An 18,120-nucleotide genomic window follows, 5' to 3' on the forward strand; every position below is an offset into this window, starting at 1 on the left:
AAGTGCACACTTCCGGAGAAAATATAGTTTATTGGGACGTAACCCTAGTGGACCTGTCTGAGAGGCAGATCTAGAATCAGATTATCCTGCCCCATTTCATTTATTGCCTTGCATTTTGTACAAATAATGCACTGTCCATATATTTAGGCAGATCTTATCATTTTAGATATCTGTTTAAAAATATATATATATTGTAGGCTATGATATCATCTTATGTTTCTGCATCTGTACCAATATGTTCAAATAAACCTAAACATAATCATAAACCTGGCATGGGATGGAAAAATATCAGACCCGGTGCAGGTAGGGTAGTTGGCGGCAAATTTTTACGCAATTTCCTGTGATAACTTTATTTGATTTCGAGTGCAAACTTATCAATATCAACCGTTTCGCTTGTAGCATTGTTTATATATTGATATTCACAATAGTAAAACAATTAATTTGGAATATTTTTCCAAAACCTTTTTCAAACAAGGAAGGAGCCCGCTGTCGTGACGCACGGACGTGAGGTGCATAAAAGGCGCAGGAACCCTCCAACCCTTCCATTTCTTCTCTGATCTGACCGAGGTAAGATTACATTTACATTCTCTCTGCGACAAACATCTTTTAGCTATGCATTTGATAGGACCACATTCACTGTAATGCGCTTAATTGTAAAGCAACGTTTTCGTTAACCATAATCGTAAACCATAAGTTATCATGCATTTGCTGCGGGTAGGTAACTACTACGAGTAGTTAGTTGCGTAACGGTCGTTAGGCACTTTTACATTCAATCTAAAGCCATCCTTCAATAACAACTCTTCCACTGATCTTCATAATTTACTATACAAACTACAGACCCTTATTTTTTTATGTATCAAACAAAATGTTTAGCGCACTAATATTGTATCTTCCTTATGTCATGTTCAGGCCGAATCTTGCTATTAGCACTTCGACGCAGACATTTTGCAAAGTCTTTCGATGATGAGAATTTACACAGACCTGTTCTGAATGACTGATTGCAATTTAGTATTTCTGATGACAGACTTGCAAAATGAGGCAGATTTTCTTTTGCACCGAAAACGTGTTAAATGCTGCATTTGCAGAACACGTGCGCAACTAGATAGGTCACATGCTAACTAACGTAACTTACTGGCTAGTTAGGTACAGCTGTTGTAAGTACTAGTAGTGTAAACTATTTAACCTTCTACTTTCAAGATGCCGACGACTCGGGGGGAGAATGTGCTGTTCGGGTAAGTTGCATATTTCTGCTATGATACAATGACTGTCGCAGTAAAATGGCGGAAGTTTAGTTTAACTGACTAGCTTGGTGGTTTTCATTAGCGACTAGCTAACCACGTGTCATGTTGGTGTTAGCTAGTAGGCTAGCTGGCCAGTTAGTAGAAGTAACTACACCATTATTCATAGTAAACCCAACGTTAGAGGTCTGTGCTACGGTGATGATAAAATGAACTCTCTCTTACCGAATCAGCCTTTGAAGAAGACACTTCTTTACCAGATTCTGAGTAGCATTTGGCCCCTGTTTCGACCCGTTGATTCCCATAGTGGTACGCTATTTTCAATAGTGCAGTGCTTATTAACATGGCTCTGGTCCAAAGTAGTACACTGTATTGGAAAAAAGGTGCCGTTTGCGACGCTACCAATATCGTATTCTATATGCCTGCATGTTGCCTATTTAAAAATGGAACTCCCTAACTTTTCCCCCTGATCAACAGAAATGCAGGACAGATGCCAGGGAAGTCCAGAACACATTGACATGTGAGTGCATTGACTTACCACCGGGAACATTGCCTGTGCACTGCTACTCAGCCCTTCACCTTAAAGAGATACTTTGGTATCTAAATGATGATCCTCAAAGACAAGCATATGTCTGATTTTTGGTGATGCTAACTTTGATCTGATGGCCTCCTTGCTGTGTGTTCCAAAGCCTCTTGTAATATACAGGCTTGTAAGTCACTAATGTAGATGTGTCCTTTGCTTAGGTCTGCATTGTTTGCAACATGACTTTGTGACTTTAAGGCATCTGAACAGAATCTCCACTTTGAGTTCCATTCCGGAATAGGAATGCGTGTGCTGGTGAGTTCCATTTGAGTTTGTTCACTGGTGTTCATTACAGTTCCAATGGCACCAAATCTGCTATATGGTGCACTGCTTTTGACCATAAACCGGGGTAGTAGTGCACTATATATATGACTCTCTCTGGCCTTTAAATGATGATCCATTGACAAGCATATGTCTGATTGTTTTGTGAAGCTACTCTTTGTTCTGATCGGCTCGATTTAGGAACATTCTATCCTCATAGAAGCCAAACTATAACTAACATTATTTTGTGATTCCTTCTGTAGGATACCTGATTCCAGACCATGACACTGATGTGCTTTCTGAAAATTCAGGTTTGTGAAATGTTAAGTCACTGGCTACATTTGAAATGTTACCCCATCTCCCTTAATGCACCTTGAAGGGTATTAGGTGGGACTTTGGATGCAGACTCTTTCACTAGCCCCTTTTGGTTGGCCGACTATTCAAGATGGCCTCTTGGAATTACCGTTTAGTTGCCATGGCTACCGGTACATGCTACAGTCCCAATGATGACAAACTTAGCTCACTTTGAACCGATGTGAAACGACATGAACTACTGAGTGACTGTAGCTAATGCAGCAGTTGTATGTTTTTAAATTGTTTACAACCAAACTAACTTTATTTTCTTAATTAACAGACATGGGGGGTAAAGTTCCTGAGGGATTAACACTACCTTCACTGGTGAGTTCTTTAATCCAAAACTCCAACTGAATTCTCCACTATGTGTAGGATTGGTCTTCCACCAGTACAGTGGGTGAATCCCAAATGGCACCCTATTCCTTGTGCACTACTTTTGACCTTGGCCAGTGTGTTTCGTCAAAAGTAGTGCACTGCGTAAGGACTGGGGTGCCATTTGGGCCTAGTGTTGAACCAGTCACTTTAACACGCTGCAGTCCCAATGATGACAAACTTAGCTCACTTTGACCCGATGTGAAACGACATGAACTACTGAGTGGACTGTAGCTAATGCAGCAGTAATGTTTGATGTCTAAACTATCGTACTAATAAAATCTATGCCTTTCATTCTACAGGGTTTGCGCTCTGGTCAGTGGAATTGCAACATGGACTCAAACACACTGGTAAGTTGCGGTTCTAAAACGGTCTCAAATGGCTCCCTCTATAGTACACTACTTTTGATAGAGCTTTAAGGGCCCTGGTCAAAAGTAGTGCACTAAAGGGAAGTCTTTCCCAGAATAACAATCGTTCTCTGCGACCACATGATAAACCTTTTTGGAATCTCGTTCGTCTGAATTCCTGTTGATGTTAAATGACCTGACACCCTGCAGCGTAGTAAAGAACGCCTGCCTGACTGTCTTGTTGCAGTCTAGTTACACGTCCTCCATTTTGTTTTACAGTGGACTGTCCTGAAACAAGATGGCTGGTGTTCTGGGCTGCTCTAAGCTATGCATGTAAGGAGCCATCCAGTCTAAATGGATATTTTAATACCAGTGTCTTAACTTGTCCTAAAAGTGGTAGTTCCAATTATCAATGTGTACTTTGATGTCCTTTTTTAAATATAGTATTGGTATGTACACAACTTAGCTGAACGCAACACCTTTGTAGTTTGAGTTATCTTGTCCCTCTGCTGAACATGATGAATATTCTCTTTGGAATCTCGTTCGTCTGAACTCCTGTTGAGAAAAGGAATAGCTGACTTCAGCAGAGGACTACGTAACCCTGTCATAAGGGCTACATATGTTACGGCTAACACCGTCCTTGTACCTATCTGGTCCTCAGAAAGACATTAACCCGACGCGTTTTGTCTTGGTAGGTTTCCTCTGTATGTGGCTGGGCAGGGAGCCGTGATGGCAGCTAGACAGGTGAGTTTAGGTTAATATGAGGACGTTCAGTGACTGACTAGAGATGCGATGTCATGGGAAATGAATCTTAACCAGAGCCTTAGCCACGAGCTATTACCACCAGCCTAGTGTTAAAACTCACTGCAAACAAGTGTTGACGTTTGGTAGTCATGGTGACTCTGGCTCCTGGTGATGACACCCGCACGCGTCTTACGCCCTGCGTCAACGACAGAACCTGCAAAGGTGGACCCACTGGCGTTGCCAGGGCAACAAGGGGACGGCTCGTTGGGGTTACCAACTGTCTGATGGGACCAGAGACAAAATGCATAAAATGGCTGTTAGCTCTGCATTGTTTATCTAAAATGGCCGCCATTTTGGTTTCAGTAGATGCAGAGTAATTCATGAAACGCTAGTAGCAGCACAAATCACTGGGGTGGATGGGCTACTCGGACGTAGTCTGTTTATTTCTCCCTAACCTGTTTCTGTTATTTTACAGTACCATCAATGCAGTTGAAGCAGGATGGAGTCTGAAGGTTAGTATTCTAACGTCCAAGTAACTCCATTCTTGACCTGATGTAGTACAGGGTCTTTGTCAGCACTTTCCCATATTTAGTCTCTCAGGGTGATAGTGCTGCTCTGGGATCAGTTCCCTTTTTATTTTAGATTATATTACCTCCCTGGTCTGATGTAACAATCAGTTTCCCCCCCTCTGATCTATCAGACAATAAAGCAGTCTTTAATGTACTGCTGGTCATGTTTATTCCTTCTCCCCTTCAGGACCTGACGGTGGTACCAGGCTGGTCACTAGAAGACACTTGTTACTGCACTACCTCAAGGTGTGTATGATTTGACCTAACTTCTGTCCTTTTTTTTATAATGTAGAAGTGATGATTTCCTATTACCGCCCCAGTCTGATGTAAAACTGACTGATTGGTTATCGAACTGATCTATAGAGATGGGGGGGCAACTTTGATGTACTGCTGTTTTTAGCGCATTAATTTAGATTTAAAATCTCCTCTTCCAGGTCCTAACTGTTGTACTAGACTGGCCACTAGAAGGAAACTCTTTGCTGTGAAATGAAGTCAAAGGTGTGTAATTTAAGTTATTAGGTGTGGAGGTGTAGCACAACCAGCTGGCAGATGGTGCCGTTTCATTTGTCATCTGCGTCCAACTGCAATCAATGCTACTTCCTGACGTTCAGCCAATAAGGTTGCAGCAGTCTCTGGCTGAAGGCAAGGCGCAACATGAGTAGTTAGCATTAGCCAGTCTAGCGTGGTGGAAAAACGTATTAAGACTACGCATGTTTGGATGCCAGGGGACAAACTGAATAATAGATGTGAATGGAATAATGGTGCTGTCTGCCTGCTGGTTTGGGCTAGTAGAAGTGATGATTTCCTATTACCGCCCCAGTCTGATGTAAAACTGACTGATTGGTTACCGAACTGATCTACACTACAGCAGTGTTTCCTGGTCCTGGGGACCCCGAGGAGTGCACATGGCTCTTGTCCTAGTTCTGCACACCTGACTCAAATAATCACAGGTTTGAGTTGGATCAGGTGTGTAGTTCTAGGGCAAAAACAAATGTTGACTGCTTTGGGTCCCCAGGGTTAGAATTCCACTGCTGTAGACTGATCCCATGTCTGACCACTAGTTCGTTAAATGTCACTTCATGCTCTCCTACTTTGTCCCTCTAGTGTTCTGCTCCCCCCCACCTGGTTGAGGTCCTAGTGTCTGCAGTCTATGGAAAGGTGGGTGACTTGTTTTGACCGTATCTTAAACCACCTTCCACATGAGGCATTCTGGAATGTTGTATATGATGAATTTGACTCATCCAGTCAGGTGACAATCCTGTCCAGTGCTCTTGGGCTGGATAAGGTCTCGTCTCCCATCGGCCCTCCTGTGGGTTGGGCAGGCACTGACAAGCCTGTTTACTGTTTCAGGGGTAAGGTGGGCTGCCTGCCTGGAGGGAGGGTGTCTGGGTGGGGGGCTTGACCCCGGACCCTGGACCACTGGCTGGATGGCTGCAATGACTGAAAAATAAAGCTGATCTCGTTTCAGAATGCTCTGCATGTAGTCTAGTTATCTAAGATTGGGATTATTTGGTTTTCAAACTGTTCTGTTTTTTTTTCTAGCTCGTTGGCTGTTGAAGTGTTGCTGTCCTGGTGGAGTGGGAAGGTGTGTACTGGTTCCAGTTTTATAATGCACTCAGTATAGAGAACACAGTCCTAATATTGAGTTTGCCCTCAACAGCCTCAATTTGTCAGGGCATGGACTCTACAAGGTGTCGAAAGCGTTCCACAGGGATGCTGGCCCATGACACAACTGTGGGTCGGCGTTGGCTGGCTGTCCTTTGGGTGGTGGACCATTCTTGATACACGCTAGAAACTGTTGCGCTTGACAAACCTAAAAGTGTTGCAGTTGACACAAACCGGTGTGCCTGGCACCTACCGTACCCCGTTCAAATGCTCTTTTGTCTTCTCCATTCACCCTCTGAATGGCGCAAATAAACAATCCATGTCTCTTCATCTCTAATTGATGTTTAACAAGAGACTTCAATGGGGAAGCTTTCGCCTGGTCAGTCGTTCATGGCAAGATCAGGTGTTTGCTGTTTTGTACACTGTCTATGTATTATAATGGAAAGGGGGGCCCAACTTAATATTAGGAAGAAGTTCTTAATGTACGCTACTGTTGCATGGTCCTCTTGGACGTCCCACTGAACCATGCAATGTGTTCCACACCACATACTCTGACGTGATGAGTTCTCATTACCGCCCCAGTCTGATGTAAAGCTGACTGATTGGTTACCCCTCTGATCAAGTCATCTCATAGCTTGTTTCCTTGTCCCTACAGTGTCACCAGGATTTAATTCTCACCCTATTTTCCCCTCTAGTGCTCGTGTTGTCCACCGGCTCGCACTCCTGTTTGGGCAGCAAGGAAGTGGGGCAGTCTCGTTGGAACTGGGAAAACCAGGCCAAGTCAATTCAACCCCTGACTGTGTTTTGCTGAATAAATAAATCTACAAATGTGATGCTTTTTTGTTTCTTTCTTGGCAGTAGGAAATCAGATTTGGTCAATTTGGCCATTTTGAATGAGCCATTTGGTGTGCTGAATTCAATACTGAACAATGACATTTCCTGTCATCTCAAATCTTTACACATTTATTCTAAGTGGTTCTAAAGCAGATGTGACCGTTTTCACTGGCTATAGAAAGCAGACTTATTTTCCTTATTTGAAGCCATTGATGTGTTTTTGAAAGGGTGTTATTGTAGGCAGCATGTTCAGGCTCCAACCCCAGGCTGGGTCAGTGTATAGATAATATATGGCATAACGGTTAATTTATGCTGCAATCCATACTGCCAATAATGGTGGATGAGGTGTTCGCTCAGGCGCTTTACCATGGGGGGGGAAAAGGTAAGTTTCGGTATATTTAACTGGGTGGATCACATTGACATCAATGCTATAGTTTGCCAGCTTGTACAAGCTCTGAGTTCAGTTTCAAAGGCGCTGCATTTACGGTGATGTGGCCTCTGCCGAAGTCTGGGCATTCATACTACAATCGCGGAGCCATGCAGAGTTGTTGTCAAGGAAGTGAGTTTGGGTTTATATAGAATCAGATCAATGCGGCTCTGTATGAGCCCTCCGAATTGTTACACAATTTGAGACGCTCAGTGATGCGGTGGGGAGCTCAATTTGGGCTCTGACCACTACACGTTAATTTAGCGTTTGTTCTGACTGCACTACTTCCAAGGTATACCATTTTGGTTACAGAGATGAAATGACTTCTTTTTGGGGCCTGTTTCCTGGACACAGATTGAGCCTAATCCTGGACTGCATTACATTAGAATTAACATACTGTACAGTTAAAGCTGTTTAGTGCTGGGTTTGGTCTGCGTTCTTACGGCACCGATAATATTTTCGGATCAATAATAAATTGCCTTTTAGATAACACATTTTCTGAAATGGTAAACCTGACCATTATAGCATGTGCTTTTATTTTATTACAAATACTTACATTCAATGGTGTTAAATGATTTTAGAAAAATAAACAAGATTTCAGCCTGCGTTTACCACAGACCTTGTTCAGTGTTGATCCGAACACTCAATTTTCCCATAGGATTTGTCCATCGAACCATGGCGGAGTTTGTGCCTACAAAAAGATACCATTGCTCTCTATAGCAGCTGGGTCTAGTCTACAGAGTTAATTGAATACAAAAAAAAAACCCAGCGAGTGGTTTTCCTCTTTAAGGAATACCTGGAATAGTAAAAAAGTAATCCTTCTACCCCACCCCAATAAAATATTTAAATGGGGTGGTTGTCCCACTGGCTATCATAAATTGAATGCACTAATTTGTAAATCGCTCTGGATAAGAGCGTCTGCTAAATGACGTAAACGTAGTCTCGCTTCCTCTTCCGTCTCAAACCTCATCAGCGCACACTTTCTACATCTATCCTCTTCTAATTGCACTTCAGTTCTGTATGCAATAGTAGGATAGAATACCTGTATGTCTCTTGTGGTGAATTGGGCTAGTGCAGCAAAACACCACAGTCCTATAATCTAAACACCACAGTCCTATAATCTGTGCCATAGTGGTTCGGCAAAGCTTGATCAGGAATTAAGATTATTAGTGTATGGGACAATATATATATAAAAAAGTATGATTGGTATAAAATGCCTTTCATCACTCCGATGGATGGGATTTTCTGTGGCATTAAAAAGGTCTCAGTCTGACTTTGGACATGCCAAATAACCTTTCACCTGACTGCTGCTGCATGCTTTCCTTAAAGGAAAGGGCCACCTAAAACCTATATTTTGGTATTGGCAAAATGCATCATATGGGGGTGATTTCTGTATTTTGAAAGTGACATGTCTTATAATAATATGACATTTAGCAGACGCTTTTATCCAAAGCAACTTACAGTCATGCGTGCATACATTTTTGTGTATGGGTGGTCCCGGGGTTCGAACCCACTACCTTGGCGTTACAAGCGCCGTGCTCTACCAGCTGAGCTACAGAGGACCACAGAGAACTTGATTGCTTACAAGGTTCATGCGAGTGACTGACTGCACAAAGGAGTAAACCCCATACCCTCATAAGCAATGTGGCAGTACACCCAGAACATTGCTCTGGGAACTAGGAGTGATACAATAGCTCCGTTTCAAGGTAGGAAGCCTTGTGTGGTATAAATCAGTCATATACAGGAACCAGCCATGCTTATAACTTGTTTGCGTAGCAGTATAGAAGGACTGAAAGGGAACCTCTTTAGAGTTTGTATTGAGTTTGTGCACCTCTCCACGCATTAAAGATTACTTCATTTACTTTGAGTTTGAGTCCTTAGTGGTGAATTTACACGACAATTCCAACATTGGAAAACTGTATTTTATGGTACTATTCTGCAGTGATGAAATGAAAACCTTTTCAAGACATGAAGTCAAACAGTTACACACTAACCATGGTGGGGTGAGTGAATTTAATAAATAGTTACACACCAACACTAACCATGGTGGGGTGAGTGAATTGAATAACAGATACATTGAAGTGAGGCACTGGTTGGCAGACAACCAACCAACCACTGTAAACAGTTCTAACTCAGTATGATGGTACTGTCTAGTAGCATCCTAACAGATCTGAGAGGTGTACTACAAAGCAGGATCAATGAGTTAGTTAGCTAATTTTGATAAACAACCCAAAATAACTTGATTTGAGTTGATTCAAAACGCTGAACTTAGACGTGCGTTTTGGTTAAATCAATTAGACCACGCCCATTTCAAGCTTACCGGTATCTTTCTAAAAATGTTCTCCTGCGTTGTAGTATCCCTCTGTTTGTGATGTCATCCTTCTGTTTGTAATGTCATCCCTCTGTTTGTGATGTCATCCCTCTGTTTGTGATGTCATCCCTCTGTTTGTGATGTCATCCCTCTGTTTGTGATGTCATCCCTCTGTTTGTGATGTCATCCCACTCCTTGTTGTTTGGCATGACAAGCAGTGCAGTGGCATGATGGCACAAACTGGTACCCAGACTGGCCTACTAGTGTTTCTCAACCTTTTTCTAATTAGGGACAGGAAAGCTATGTTTTGTGCGATTGTTATTATTGTTTGAGGTGACTACCAGAACATGTGAAGCTTGGATATGTGAGGTATGCGGTGAGAGCATTTGTGTCCAAACCATTACAGTGTGGAGATTGTAAAGGATATGGTCATGTGTCAAATGTTTGCAGACGAGAGAAGTATGATAATGTAGAATCTGCGAATGGAAAATGTTGCAACTGTGGTGGGGATCATACTCCGCACTTCCTTGAGTGCCCTGTTAGGGTGAAGGAGGTCGAGGTGTCAAGGGTCAGGGCTGCGCAGCGGATCTCCTATGTGGAGGCGGTGAAGAGAGTCGAAGGGGAAAGAGGCAACAGTGTTGAAGATAATGTGGTGAATGCATTGAAACCAGTTGCTAGTGTTTTAAGTCAATCGGGTGATCTGGATACACTCATTGTGAAGAAGGTGGATTTTGTGGCATTTCTAGCCACAGTGATTAATTGTACAGCACAAGTGTCCAAGAAATAGTCCGGGTAGCCATTTGATTAGCTGTTCGGGAGTCTTATGGCTTGGGGGTAGAAGCTGTTAAGAAGCCTTTTGGACCTAGACTTGGCGCTCCGGTACCGCTTGCCGTGCGGTAGCAGAGCGAACAGTCTATGACTAGGGTGGCTGGAGTCTTTGAAACATTTTAGGGCCTTCCTCTGACACCGCCTGGTATAGAGGTCCTGGATGGCAGGAAGCTTGGCCCCAGTGATGTACTGGGCCGTACGCACTACCCTCTGTAGTGCCTTTCGGTCAGAGGCTGAGCAGTTGCCATACCAGGCGGTGATGCAACGAGTCAGGATGCTCTCAATGGTGCAGCTGTAGAACTTTTTGAGGATCTGAGGACCCATGCCAAATCTTTTCATTCTCCCGATGGGCAATAGGCTTTGTCGTGCCCTCTTCACGACTTTCTAGGTGTGTTTGGACCATGATAGTTTGTTGGTGATGTGGACACCAAGGAACTTGAAGCTCTCAACCTGTTCCACTACAGCCCCGTCGAAGAGAATGCAAACAAGACAGAGTAGTTATTTGCTCTGATTCATGTGCAGTGTTAATGAGTCTCCAGTCCTTTAGCTCACGTAGCAGACAAGACCTGCTTTATGAGGTGCTACAAACCCATGGCAGTATTAAACAGATGGGTATACAGATAAGATTTAGTTGGGTCCCAGCCCATGTGGGGGTGGAGGGGAACGAGGCAGTAGATGAACAGGCTAAACAAGCACTTAGTATGGGGATGTTGATGTTGAAGTTTCAATGAGCAAGGCAGAGGCAAAAAGACATGCAGAGATGGCAGGAGCAGTGGAATAGAGATAATAAGGGAAAGCATTTATTTCAAGTACAGAGGAAAGTCGGGGAGGGGAGGATGGCAGGAAGGGACAGAAGAGAGGAGGCTATTTTTTACAAGATTAAGGGTGGGACACAGCCAGTTGAATAAGAGATAAAATGTGATTGGAAAGCATCCAACAGGAAAGTGTGATTATTGTCAGGAAACAGAGACCGTGGAGCATGTATTGCTACAGTGTGGGCAGTATCAAAGGGAAAGAGAGAGGATGAGATCTAGTATGGGGAGAAGGGGTTACAGGAAATTGGTTTAAAGAGTATATTGAGTAGAACGTCATTAGATATAATCTCAAATATTTTGTTATCTTTTTAAGAGCAACGGGGCTGGCAGGTAGGATTTAGTTTCTCACTGTCTCTGGCCCACACTCCAGTACAGTAGGTGGCGATAATGCGCCATAACGTTGGATGCCAACAGCCGATAAACCCTACCGAAGAAGAAGAAGAAGAAGAAGAAGAGCGTTTTTGTGGCTCGTCCTGTGTCAACTTGTTCATTTTCTCCTTTCAAGATGCCGACGTCTCGGGAGAGAATGTGCCGCTCGGGTAAGCTGCTGACATGGTACAATGACTCACTCTGCGGCAATAAAATGATGCAAGCGAACGTTAGTTTAATAACTGGCTAGCTTGGTGTTTGTCGTTAGCGACTAGCTAACCACGTGTCATGTTGGTGTTAGCTAGTAGGCTAGCTTGCCCGTTAGTAGAAGTAAGGACACCATTATTCATAGTAAACCCAACGTTAGAGGTCTGTGTTACGGTGATGATAAAATGAACTCTCTCTTACCGAATCAGCCTTTGAAGAAGACACTTCTTTACCAGATTCTGAGTAGCATTTGGCCCCTGTTTCGACCCGTTGATTCCCATACTGGTACCCTGTTCTCAATAGTGCAGTACTTATTAACATGGCTCTGGTCCAAAGTAGTACACTGTATTGGAAATACGGTGCCATTTGCGACGCTACCAATATCGTGTTCTATATGCCTGCATGTTGCCTATTTAAAAATGGAACTCCCTAACTTTTCCCCCTGATCAACAGAAATGCAGGACAGATGCCAGGGAAGTCCAGAACACATTGACATGTGAGTGCATTGACTTACCACCGGGAACATTGGCAGTGTCCTGCTACTCTGCCCTTCACCTTAAAGAGATACTTTGGTATCTAAATGATGATCCTCAAAGACAAGCATATGTCTGATTATTGGTGATGCTAACTTTGATCTGATAGCCTCCTTGCTATGTGTTCCAAAGCCTCTTGTAATATACAGGCTTGTAAGTCACTAATGTAGATGTGTCCTTTGCTTAGGTCTGTGTTGCTTGAAACATGACTTTGTGACTTCAAGGCATCTGAACAGAATCTCCACTTCGAGTTCCATTCCGGAATAGGAATGCGTGTGCTGGTGAGTTCCATTTGAGTTTGTTCACTGGTGTCCATGACAGTTCCAATGGCACCAAATCTGCTATATGGTGCACTGCTTTTGACCATAAACCGGGGTAGTAGTGCACTATATATATGACTCTCTCTGGCCTTTAAATGATGATCCATTGACAAGCATATGTCTGATTGTTTTGTGAAGCTACTCTTTGTTCTGATCGGCTCGATTTAGGAACATTCTATCCTCTCATAGAAGCCAAACTATAACTAACATTATTTTGTGATTCCTTCTGTAGGATACCTGATTCCAGACCATGACACTGATGTGCTTTCTGAAAATTCAGGTTTGTGAAATGTTAAGTCACTGGCTACATTTGAAATGTTACCCCATCTCCCTTAATGCACATTGAAGGGTATTGGGTGGGACTTTGGATGCAGACTCTTTCACTAGCCCCTTTTGGTTGGCCGACTATTCAAGATGGCCGCTTGGAATTACTGTTTAGTTGCCATGGCTACCGGTACATGCTACAGTCCCAATGATGACAAACTTAGCTCACTTTGAACCGATGTGAAACGACATGAACTACTGAGTGACTGTAGCTAATGCAGCAGCTTTATGTTTTTAAATTGTTTACAACCAAACAGTAACTTTATTTTCTTAATTAACAGACATGGGGGTAAAGTTCCTGAGGGATTAACACTACCTTCACTGGTGAGTTCTTAATCCAAAACTCCAACTGAATTCTCCACTATGTGTAGGATTGGTCTTCCACCAGTACAGTGGTTGAATCCCAAATGGCACCCTATTCCTTGTGCACTACTTTTGACCATGGCCATTCTGTCTCGTCAAAAGTAGTGCACTGCGTAAGGACTGGGGTGCCATTTGGGCCTAGTGTTGAACCAGTCACTTTAACACGCTGCAGTCCCAATGATGACAAACTTAGCTCACTTTGAACCGATGTGAAACGACATGAACTACTGAGTGGACTGTAGCTAATGCAGCAGTAATGTTTGATTTCTTAAGCATCGTACTAATAAAATCTATGCCTTTCATTCTACAGGGTTTGCGCTCTGTGGTCAGTGGAATTGCAACATGGACTCAAACGCACTGGTAAGTTGCGGTTCTAAAACGGTCTCAAATGGCTCCCTCTATAGTACACTACTTTTGATAGCGCTTTAAGGGCCCTGGTCAAAAGTAGTGCACTAAAGGGAAGTCTTTCCCAGAATAACAATCGTTCTCTGCGACCACATGATGATAAACCTTTTTGGAATCTCGTTCGTCTGAATTCCTGTTGATGTTAAATGACCTGACACCCTGCAGCGTAGTAAAGAACGCTTGCTTGACTGTTGTTGCAGTCTAGTTACACGTCCTCCATTTTGTTTTACAGTTGACTGTCCTGAAACAAGATGGCTGGTGTTCTGGGCTGCTCTAAGCTATGCATGTAAGGAGCCCTCCAGTCTAAATGGATATTTTAATACCAGTGTCTTAACTTGTCCTAAAGTGGTAGTTTCAATGTGTAGTTTGTCCTTTTTAAATGTAGTATTAGTATGTACACAACTTTTTTTTAACTTAGCTGAACGCAACACCTTTGTAGTTTGAGTTATCTTGTCCCTCTGCTGAACATGATGAATATTCTCTTTGGAATCTCGTTCGTCTGAACTCCTGTTGAGAAAAGGAATAGCTGACTTCAGCAGAGGACTACGTAACCCTGTCATAAGGGCTACATGTGTTACGGCTAACACCTTCCTTGTACCTATCTGGTCCTCAGAAAGACATTAACCTGACGCGTTTTGTCTTGGTAGGTTTCCTCTGTATGTGGCTGGGCAGGGAGCCATGATGCCAACTAGACAGGTGAGTTTTGGTTAATATGAGGATGTTCAGTGACTGACTAGAGATGCGATGTCATGGGAAATGAATCTTAACCAGAGCCTTAGCCACGAGCTATTACCACCAGCCTAGTGTTAAAACTCACTGCAAACAAGTGTTGACGTTTGGTAGTCATGGTGACTCTGGCTCCTGGTGATGACACCCGCACGCGTCTTACGCCCTGCGTCAACGACAGAACCTGCAAAGGTGGACCCACTGGCGTTGCCAGGGCAACAAGGGGACGGCTCGTTGGGGTTACCAACTGTCTGATGGGACCAGAGACAAAATGCATAAAATGGCTGTTAGCTCTGCATTGTTTATCTAAAATGGCCGCCATTTTGGTTTCAGTAGATGCAGAGTAATTCATGAAACGCTAGTAGCAGCACAAATCACTGGGGTGGATGGGCTAGTCGGACGTAGTGGGTTTATTTCTCCCTAACCTGTTTCTGTTATTTTACAGTACCATCAATGCAGTTGAAGCAGGATGGAGTCTGAAGGTTAGTATTCTAACGTCCAAGTAACTCCATTCTTGACCTGATGTAGTACAGGGTCTTTGTCAGCACTTTCCCATATTTAGTCTCTCAGGGTGATAGTGCTGCTCTGGGATCAGTTCCCTTTTTATTTTAGATTATATTACCTCCCTGGTCTGATGTAACAATCAGTTTCCCCCCCTCTGATCTATCAGACAATAAAGCAGTCTTTAATGTACTGCTGGTCATGTTTATTCCTTCTCCCCTTCAGGACCTGACGGTGGTACCAGGCTGGTCACTAGAAGACACTTGTTACTGCACTACCTCAAGGTGTGTATGATTTGACCTAACTTCTGTGCTTTTTTTTATAATGTAGAAGTGATGATTTCCTATTACCGCCCCAGTCTGATGTTAAGCTGACTGATTGGTTATCGAACTGATCTATAGAGATGGGGGGGCAACTTTGATGTACTGCTGTTTTTAGCGCATTAATTTAGATTTAAAATCTCCTCTTCCAGGTCCTAACTGTTGTACTAGACTGGCCACTAGAAGGAAACTCTTTGCTGTGAAATGAAGTCAAAGGTGTGTAATTTAAGTTATTAGGTGTGGAAGTGTAGCACAACCAGCTGGCAGATGGTGCCGTTTCATTTGTCATCTGCGTCCAACTGCAATCAATGCTACTTCCTGACGTTCAGCCAATAAGGTTGCAGCAGTCTCTGGCTGAAGGCAAGGCGCAACATGAGTAGTTAGCATTAGCCAGTCTAGCGTGGTGGAAAAACGTATTAAGACTACGCATGTTTGGATGCCAGGGGACAAACTGAATAATAGATGTCAATGGAATAATGGTGCTGTCTGCCTGCTGGTTTGGGCTAGTAGAAGTGATGATTTCCTATTACCGCCCCAGTCTGATGTAAAACTGACTGATTGGTTACCGAACTGATCTACACTACAGCAGTGTTTCCTGGTCCTGGGGACCCCGAGGAGTGCACATGGCTCTTGTCCTAGTTCTACACACCTGACTCAAATAACCACAGGTTTGAGTTGGATCAGGTGTGTAGTGCTAGGGCAAAAACAAATGTTGACCTCTTTGGGTCCCCAGGGTTAGAATTCCACTGCTGTAGACTGATCCCATGTCTGGCTACTAGTTCGTTAAATGTCACTTCATGCTCTCCTACTTTGTCCCTCTAGTGTTCTGCTCCCCCCACCTGGTTGAGGTCCTAGTGTCTGCAGTCTATGGAAAGGTGGGTGACTTGTTTTGACCGTATCTCAAACCACCTTCCACATGAAGCATTCTGGAATGTTGTATATGATGAATCCTTTTGCAGGACACAGTCAGGTGACAATCCAGTCCAGTGCTCTTGGGCTGGATAAGGTCTCGTCTCCCATCGGCCCTCCTGTGGGTTGGGCAGGCACTGACAAGCCTGTCTGGTTGCAGGGGTAAGGTGGGCTGCCTGCCTGGAGGGAGGGTGTCTGGGTGGGGGGCTTGACCCCGGACCCTGGACCACTGGCTGGATGCTGCAATGACTGAAAAAAAAAAGCTGATCTCGTTTCAGAATGCTCTGCATGTAGTCTAGTTATCTAAGATTGGGATTATTTGGTTTTCAAACTGTTCTGTTTTTTTTCTAGCTCGTTGGCTGTTGATGTGTTGCTGTCCTGGTGGAGTGGGAAGGTGTGTACTGGTTCCAGTTTTATAATGCACTCAGTATAGAGAACACATTCCTAATATTGAGTTTGCCCTCAACAGCCTCAATTTGTCAGGGCATGGACTCTACAAGGTGTCGAAAGCGTTCCACAGGGATGCTGGCCCATGACACAACTGTGGGTCGAAGTTGGCTGGATATCCTTTGGGTGGTGGACCATTCTTGATACACGCTAGAAACTGTTGCGCTTGACAAACCTAAAAGTGTTGCAGTTGACACAAACCGGTGTGCCTGGCACCTACCGTACCCCGTTCAAATGCTCTTTTGTCTTCTCCATTCACCCTCTGAATGGCGCAAATAAACAATCCATGTCTCTTCATCTCTAATTGATTTTTAACAAGAGACATCAATGGGGAAGCTTTCGCCTGGTCAGTCTGTCATGGCAAGAGCAGGTGTTTGCTGTTTTGTACACTGTCTATGTATTATAATGGAAAGGGGGCCAACTTAATATTAGGAAGAAGTTCTTAATGTACGCTACTGTTGCATGGTCCTCTTGGACGTCCCACTGAACCATGCAATGTGTTCCACACCACATACTCTGACGTGATGAGTTCTCATTACCGCCCCAGTCTGATGTAAAGCTGACTGATTGGTTACCCCTCTGATCAAGTCATCTCATAGCTTGTTTACTTGTCCCTACAGTGTCACCAGGATTTAATTCTCACCCTATTTTCCCCTCTAGTGCTCGTGTTGTCCACCGGCTCGCACTCCTGTTTGGGCAGCAAGGAAGTGGGGCAGTCTCGTTGGAACTGGGAAAACCAGGCCAAGTCAATTCAACCCCTGACTGTGTGTTTTGCTGAATAAATAAATCTACAAATGTGATGCTTTTTTTCTTTCTTTCTTGGCAGTAGTAAATCAGACTTGGTAAATATGGCTATTTTGAATGAGCCATTTGGTGTGCTGAATTCAATACTGAACAATGACATTTCCTGTCATCTCAAATCTTTACACATTTATTCTAAGTGGTTCTAAAGCAGATGTGACCGTTTTCACTGGCTATAGAAAGCAGACTTATTTTCCTTATTTGAAGCCATTGATGTGTTTTTGAAAGGGTGTTATTGTAGGCAGCATGTTCAGGCTCCCAACGCCAGGCTGGGTCAGTGTATAGATAATATATGGCATAACGGTTAATTTATGCTGCAATCCATACTGCCAATAATGGTGGATGAGGTGTTCGCTCAGGCGCTTTTCCATGTTGGGGGAAAAAGGTAAGTTTCGGTATATTTAACTGGGTGGATCACATTGACATCAATGCTATAGTTTGCCAGCTTGTACAAGCTCCGAGTTGAGTTTTAAAGGCGCTGCATTTACGGTGACGTGGCCTCTGCCGAAGTCTGGGCATTCATACTACAATCGCGGAGCCATGCAGAGTTGTTGTCAAGGAAGTGAGTTTGGGTTTATATAGAATCAGATCAATGCGGCTCTGTATG

The 18,120-nt window shown here is 43.6% G+C and overlaps 2 long non-coding RNA genes across 3 annotated transcripts; both read left to right on the forward strand.

Moving 5' to 3' along the window:
- The first annotated feature begins 475 nt into the window (after positions 1 to 475).
- LOC311113091 lies at positions 476 to 6,906 on the forward strand. The gene is made up of 15 exons (XR_014610959.1): positions 476 to 567; positions 1,198 to 1,232; positions 1,716 to 1,758; positions 1,983 to 2,076; positions 2,346 to 2,393; positions 2,717 to 2,760; positions 3,111 to 3,158; positions 3,435 to 3,488; positions 3,851 to 3,899; positions 4,375 to 4,411; positions 4,656 to 4,714; positions 4,903 to 4,966; positions 5,573 to 5,626; positions 6,011 to 6,053; positions 6,769 to 6,906. It is a non-coding gene; the product is annotated as an uncharacterized lncRNA (long non-coding RNA).
- Positions 6,907 to 11,735: 4,829 nt separating this feature from the next.
- On the forward strand, positions 11,736 to 17,512 carry LOC311113093. Of its 2 annotated transcripts, XR_014610962.1 has the most exons (14): positions 11,736 to 11,827; positions 12,318 to 12,360; positions 12,585 to 12,678; positions 12,950 to 12,997; positions 13,323 to 13,365; positions 13,715 to 13,764; positions 14,042 to 14,095; positions 14,457 to 14,505; positions 14,981 to 15,017; positions 15,262 to 15,320; positions 15,509 to 15,572; positions 16,179 to 16,231; positions 16,617 to 16,659; positions 17,373 to 17,512. It is a non-coding gene; the product is annotated as an uncharacterized lncRNA (long non-coding RNA). The 2 variants fall into 2 exon arrangements; XR_014610963.1 differs by lacking the exons at positions 11,736 to 11,827; positions 12,318 to 12,360; positions 14,042 to 14,095 and having other exon boundaries at positions 12,591 to 12,678.
- The last annotated feature ends 608 nt before the right edge of the window (positions 17,513 to 18,120 follow it).

The sequence above is a fragment of the Coregonus lavaretus genome (genome assembly GCF_964263955.1).
Source record: "Coregonus lavaretus genome assembly, chromosome: 39".
Lineage (NCBI taxonomy): Eukaryota > Metazoa > Chordata > Actinopteri > Salmoniformes > Salmonidae > Coregonus > Coregonus lavaretus.